General features: G+C 38.3%; 1 protein-coding gene across 1 annotated transcript in view; it reads right to left on the bottom strand.

The window, feature by feature from the left end:
* Positions 1–2,665: 2,665 nt before the first annotated feature.
* Positions 2,666–6,635, bottom strand: part of LOC144971273 (SH3 domain-binding glutamic acid-rich-like protein 3) — a 13,584-nt gene continuing 9,614 nt past the window's right edge. The window contains exons 4-5 of the transcript XR_013645108.1: positions 4,890–6,635; positions 2,666–2,954 (exon numbers count right to left, since the gene is read on the bottom strand). The exon at positions 4,890–6,635 is cut by the window's right edge and continues 273 nt beyond it. The gene's annotated coding sequence lies outside the window, so the exon portion shown is untranslated. The remainder of the gene's footprint in view (positions 2,955–4,889) is intronic.

A 6,635-nucleotide genomic window follows, 5' to 3' on the forward strand; every position in this document is an offset into this window, starting at 1 on the left:
ACGAACAGGTCGATGTTCGTCAGTGCTGATCAATGGTGGGCAGTGGCACAGACCGAAGAGAGGTTGTCTGTGGGCGGTGGCACCTGTTGTTCAATACTGACCAATAGACACCAGGTTATTGGTCAGTACTGACCTCCAGGCACTGGCGTCTGTTCGTCAGTACTGACCCGCATGTGCTAGCGCCTGGGAGTCAGTACTGACCAATAGCCCTAGCCTAATAATATATCCCCGCGGAATTACTCAATTTAAAATCAAAATTATGGGACAAAATATGGCAAATTTTGGCCGAAATTATGAGGATTTGGAAATAGGCACAAAGTTGGGAAAACAAAATTACAATAAAAATTTGCTTTCAATGAAATTGTTATAATAAAGAAAAATCAAAGCTTTCAAGGTTGCCTGGCTCAAACTTCTCCTTCGATCACTTAAAATCATATACAGTGGAACCTCCCGATAACGACATGCCACGGGACCGAGTTTTTATGTCGTTATCCGGAGGTGTCGTTATTTAGAGGTTTCCAAGATGGCGGACAAAGTGGGCGTGGTAAGGCCCGCGGGACCAGTTTTTATTAACATTGACAAAACAAACAAAACATTGTAGTATATTCCTCTTAGAGGGTTCTTGTGCCTGTGTCTGGATGAGACTTTTAGGTGATCTGAACTGAGTACACTGATAGTGGTGCTCCTTGAATCTACATCTGTTCCCTATTTAAACCATTCCCCTTTGTCTTACATTTTCTTATGTCATTTCAATTGTAAATCTAGAATGTTTTTACTATCCAATTTTCTTCCTTTTTACTGGTGCTGATATGACATAGATGTGTCACAAGCGCTGTAACTGGGTGGGGATCCTGACCTCCCATAGTGGGCAGGGAGGTACATGCTGTGTCTTCTATTCCCCCCATACCTGTTTTCCAATTGTTTCCAATCGTTGTCTTGGTTTTGTCCTGACCTTGGCCGGAGTTCCTTGGCTGGGAGGGAAACAGTCGAATGTATAGTTATAGTTTTGGGAGATGATATTTTTTTCATTGTAAATCATCTCTCTGTTATGCACTGTATTATGCTTTCTTTATATTATATATGATTTGTAAAACATTTGAGTGTGTTCCTCTTAGCGGGGACCTGTGCTTTTGTCTGGATGAGACTTTTAGTGATCTCAAACTAAGTACTTTGATGGAGTGCTTTTGGAATCTACACCTATTTCTTATTTGAACCAATTCCCCTTTGTCTTCCCTTTTCTTGGGTGCTTTAATTGTAATTCTAGAACTTTTTACTTATCCCATTTTCTTCCTTTTTACTGGCGCTGATATGAGCTTAATGTGTTGCAAGCGCCATAAAACCCTTAAAAACAAACAAACAAAACAAGCAAGCGCTGTAAAACCCTATAAAACAAACAAAAACAGGTAATTCGGACGCTGCGAGTTAGATTAAATTCCTCCTCCTCCCACAAAAACACTACTACTACTACTACTACTACCCACTACTACTACTACTACCACTATACTACTTATTATTACTACTACTACTACTACTACTACTACTACTACTTCTATCACCACATTTTCCAAGATTTTGTGTTTACTTGCTTACACTAACATTTATACCTAGGTTTTTATTAATGCATATCAGCCAAGATTCGTCAAAAAAAGCTGCGTTTTCATTGGTTTCAAAATCTGCGTTCTCATTGGTTCAAGCAGGAATCGTTTTTATAAACTTTGAGTACTCATACTCTGTATTTTTAGTATCAGATATCTACGAAAACTGCTGAAAATCACCAAAATGATGTCGTTATTCGGAGGTTTTATCAAAAAGTGCGTCGTTATTTGGAGGTTTTTTTTTACTGATCTTAAATAGGAAAAAAATCGGGACCAGGGGTCAATGTCGTTATCAGGAGGTTGTCGCTATTCGGAGGTGTCGTAATCGGTAGGTTCCAGTGTATTACAAAGAAAAACTCCTTTCAACACCAGCAGAGCTGACGGTTGAAAACATATAATGGCGTACACAAGCTGTGATGGAAGGTACAGTTTCCTGGCAAGAATCCCAAAAAACCTGCTTGTGTTGGGCTGTTCCTAAGGGCAACTGGTCCTAGTTCTTTGGTATAACGTCGAATTTCATCTTCTGGGACATCCTTCAGTCCTGGCACCCCATGAAGTTCAGTAGCACATGGCAGTAATCTTCATCACCGCGGAGAACGCAAATTTCGCAAAAATAAATAAAAAATAATCAAAGAATTTGTCAAAAATTTGCAAAACGTGCAGATTTTGCGGTTGCAATGCAAATCAGAAAATCTTCCCTAATTTTGCTGTGCAAAAAACCGCGGGGCCAGTATTGTATATTTCCGTCACCAACATTAGATATCACCATTTGATCTCTTCATCAACACGACAAATACTGTACATCATCATAATAGGAAACACAAGTGTGATGTAAAAAAAAACTGGTTCCGATCTCAATAGAAACCACTCTTCCGGAGGACTGGTTACTTTGCGTAATTGATCTTCTGGTTTCAGAGTGATGGCATCTTATTCTGTCCCCGTAGTTTTTTGGGGGGTTTTTTTGGGCCATTTTTTAAACCCGAAAATTTGCCATGAAAAATTGCTAATATTTTGCCAAAAATTAACTGCAGATTTTACAAATTTCAAACAGGTTAATAAACATGTGGTCCTTTGAAGTTTCATGAATCAATTTTAATAACAATGTGCGTACTTAAGAAGTGACATAATGCATTTCAATTTGAACATAACATCTTTTTCTGAGTAATGTAAGCACATTTTCAGTAATTATTCAACTAAAATAAAATCTTAAAATTCCGAATCTGGAACAAACAAAAAAAAAAAAAAAAACAATTTACAAACATAAAGAATTTTTTTAAAAACAACAATGAAACAAAGAAATAGCCAAATTTCGTCAAAACAAAACAAAGAAAGAAAGAATGAAAAGGGGGGGGGGGGGCACTAGATCTGTTTACGGGTTTTATAGCGCTTGCGACACTCTTAGGTCATTTTCAACGCCAGTAAAAAAAAGGATGATTATAGAGGATCTGAAGTTTAAAGCATCACACACACACCAAGTCAAAGATGACTGGTTCAACAAATGAACAGTAGATTTCGCGATAAATTCTCAGATGTGCCTATTGTGACATAACTTCAAAAGCCCCACCAAGGCACAAGCAAAGGGTCCCGCTATGAAGGATCCACTAAAATGTTTACAAAGTGAAATGATATTCAAAACTCATAACTATAATTGTACATAACAGAGCGATAATTTACAAGGAGAAATTATGTCATCTCAACTGTATTTGACTGCCTCCCTCCCAACTAAAGACCCCCACCAGGACCAGGTAAAAAAAAAACCCAGCAATCTTAATCCAGAAAAAGACAGAGCAAAATGAAAAGGGAAAACAGATAAAGGGGACAGAAGAGACAGCACGTGAACTCTCTGCCCACAATGGGAGGATAGAAGACCCGCCAAGAACCCCCCCCCCCCCCCCCCCCCCAAAAAAAAAAAAACAAAACAAAAAAAACAAACAAACAAACAAACAAATAAAACGAATTCCGGAACAGTCAATTTTGTAACAAGTTGGTCATCATCTCTCCATCTTCGTAGTGCCGTCTTTTGTGATGTAATGTGAGTTGGAATGGTTGTTAATCTAGAAACATGCGTGCTGTCCTCGTGTCGATAATGTCTGTGCCTGTGGCTGACTCATATTATTACACGTTATTACACTCATTGAAAAGTGGGAGATGGGAGGGCCAATCCAGTATTGACGTCTAATATAGAGTAACGAGAAAAGAAAATAGTAATACATCTATTTAAAAATGTAGTCTAAGACGGACAAAACTGCGGCTAAAAGAGATTATTTGCGGTCAAGGATAAAATTTGCGACCGCGAAAAACTGCGGGGACAGTATGGATGTAAAGGAAAGGACTCTAAACAAGGTGGGTGTGGTCCTCTTTTCGTAAAATACGATGTCTTCCGCCATGCGCAAAGCCATTTCCATTTTAATGGAGTACTGGGTCTAAATCTCGAGTATTTACCCTAGATACCTCTTAATTCTCTACAAAATACTCTCGGAAGTCTTTGCGATTTTTGAAATTATTAGAGTCGCTATGATATAAATATTTATCTCAATTATAATGGTTAACTTTAGGCTTATAAAATTCACACTACATTTCTCTTCTAAAACATGAATCAGTTTATAACTAGATTAAAAAATTCCTTTTAAGCAAGTCAATTTTAAAAGGTTCATTTCAAACTTAGATGTATGATTTTTCCTAATAATAATTGTCAGGAATAATTTTTTTTTTTGTTTCAAAATAACATGACTTATATATTTTATTTTATAGCAAATAAAAACAAGCACTTACAGTCAACAGTTCCGACGTTACTTCGGCCTTGTTCTTACACTTGTGTTGGGCGATATCAGAAAGTTTCGATATCAATACGATACGATATAGCAGCGATACTGATATTTTAAAAAGAAATAATAATGATTATCATTCTCGTTTAATCTTATCTATGGAAACGACGAATGCTATCATTCGCAGCTCGAGTGTTCATTTAGAACAGCAATATGTATGAAGCATGATGGTTCTGTAAATATAAGTTAATAACTCCGTGAGAAATATCTGTTGAAAAAGTCGATTAATTTTTAATCGAAGCGAGGGAAATTAGCGAAAGATAGCGCCTCGCTTAACTAATCATCTGACAAGATGAGTATTGATAGTCGGGATCTTCCTATTCATCAAACGAAAAGAGCCACTTCCGGTATGACACAGTAATACATGGCGTACTAAAAGAGTATTATAGTAGGGCTATGCAGTAATACCATCTGATCGACCTCCGGAAATTCCTCTTCGTTGGCCATCACATCATATCTATGGGGGGACAGCTTATTTTTTTCGTCTAAATAAATGCTGGTCGTAAATTAAAAATAATCTTTCCTCGCTATTTTGCATCCCGAAATATTCAGAATCTGCCTACATAAAACATCCTGCTATTAACTGAAACTAAAATAGTTATGCACCTTATAATTCAATATGTAACCTTTTTATTATAAGTCCTCCGAAGGACTGGTTATATACACACTTCCCAGGAGTTTGTACCCGAAAAAGTACAAGTAGATATGGCGTCACTAATTTATCTGTCCAATTACGATCGCATCTATACTTTCTGTACTTATTTAGCAATGACTATGAAAAATGTTTTTTTCTCTTTTTGAGGAAAATTTTTGTTTAAAATCAAAGCCCTATCTCCACTGAGTAAAAATTATTTTGAATTTTGAAAATCCATTCATAAATAAACAAGTTATGCAGTTTCAAAGGTGTCCTTTATTTGGATGACCCGCAAAGAGGAAAAAAACGCGAAAATATGGGACGCTTTTTCGGCATTTTTTTTCGACCTTTGGTTGTATCTTGCGTAATAAGTGTATTAAAAGAAGAGCAAATTAGGATGGTGTTTTGTAAAATACGAGAAAAGTACTCGTCATATTCATATGAAATTTTACAACCAAAAAGAAGAAATGTTCATGTATTACCTTGTCAGCGACAAAACCTCCACGCCCAGTAGTTTTAGAAATATTTTACTCCAAAGAGTAAAAATCTATTTTTAACGGTCTTCTGGTAATTGCACGAGTTTTGTCGCTTGACATAATCTAAAATGACCTTTTTTTCTAACTGTGTGCCAACTTCCAGTCATATTGATCGATAAACGGGAGGCAGGATTGGATTATTTTGATCAGTACTGATCCGCAACCCATTCCAGCTCGTGTCAGGGTCCACGTAGGGGCATTCTTCCCCGCCCGCCTCCTGGGCAACGGTTGGAGTATTCCGAAAGGAACTTTCTAACCGGCTGATGACACGAGTTTCTATGTGTCTGAGGTGACGGATGAAGGGAGGAATCAACCGCCGTGGCCAGATTGCCCTAGTTCACGCAATAAGCTGTGCTAGCCCCATGACGCTGGTGGGGTGAAGGGAAACTGTCACTCTACAAAGATACCCTCCTGGACTCCCAGCCTAGACACCATTAATGGGTGGACAGAGCTCATAGCCTTGGAAAGCAGTCTGTCTAGGAGAAGGAAAACTCCAACTTCAAACCACCACTGCCTTGTGGATCTGGGAAGATGAAAGGCTATGGAATCACATCCAGAGAATAAAGAACCGCTGAAGTCGGAGTCGCAGAGCCGAAAGGCGCAAATAGTCTGGAGAGGGAAACCAACCCAAAAATTAATGTGACACGCATCCTCCTCACCATGATCGATAAACAGCGTCGTAATTAATTTTTTTAAATAGCATATACGAAACGGCTTCGTCCCATATTTTGACGCGAATTCGGGCACTTCGTGAGCGAAAAAGAGGCCCAAAGATTTGTGCGGGATAGTCATTGCTAACTTATTATTGCCTCCACCACCAATATATGCTACCACATATTATCACTATTATACGGTAGGTGAATAATCTCTTACTCTTAGCACAGGGACCAACTCCTTCCAGTGCATCCTAAATCTTGACAGAAAGTGTTCTCAGAGGCCAGACGGCGCCTGGACACGCTTTAACTCTTTCGGCGCCAGAAAAATAATTGACAACAGATGAAAGATGTGGAGTGGATTATAAATTAAGAGGACTACACAAGTTGAG

The sequence above is a fragment of the Berghia stephanieae genome, chromosome 4, assembly GCF_034508935.2.
Source record: "Berghia stephanieae isolate SIO BIC M18660-M18661 chromosome 4, UCSD_Bste_1.3, whole genome shotgun sequence".
Lineage (NCBI taxonomy): Eukaryota > Metazoa > Mollusca > Gastropoda > Nudibranchia > Aeolidiidae > Berghia > Berghia stephanieae.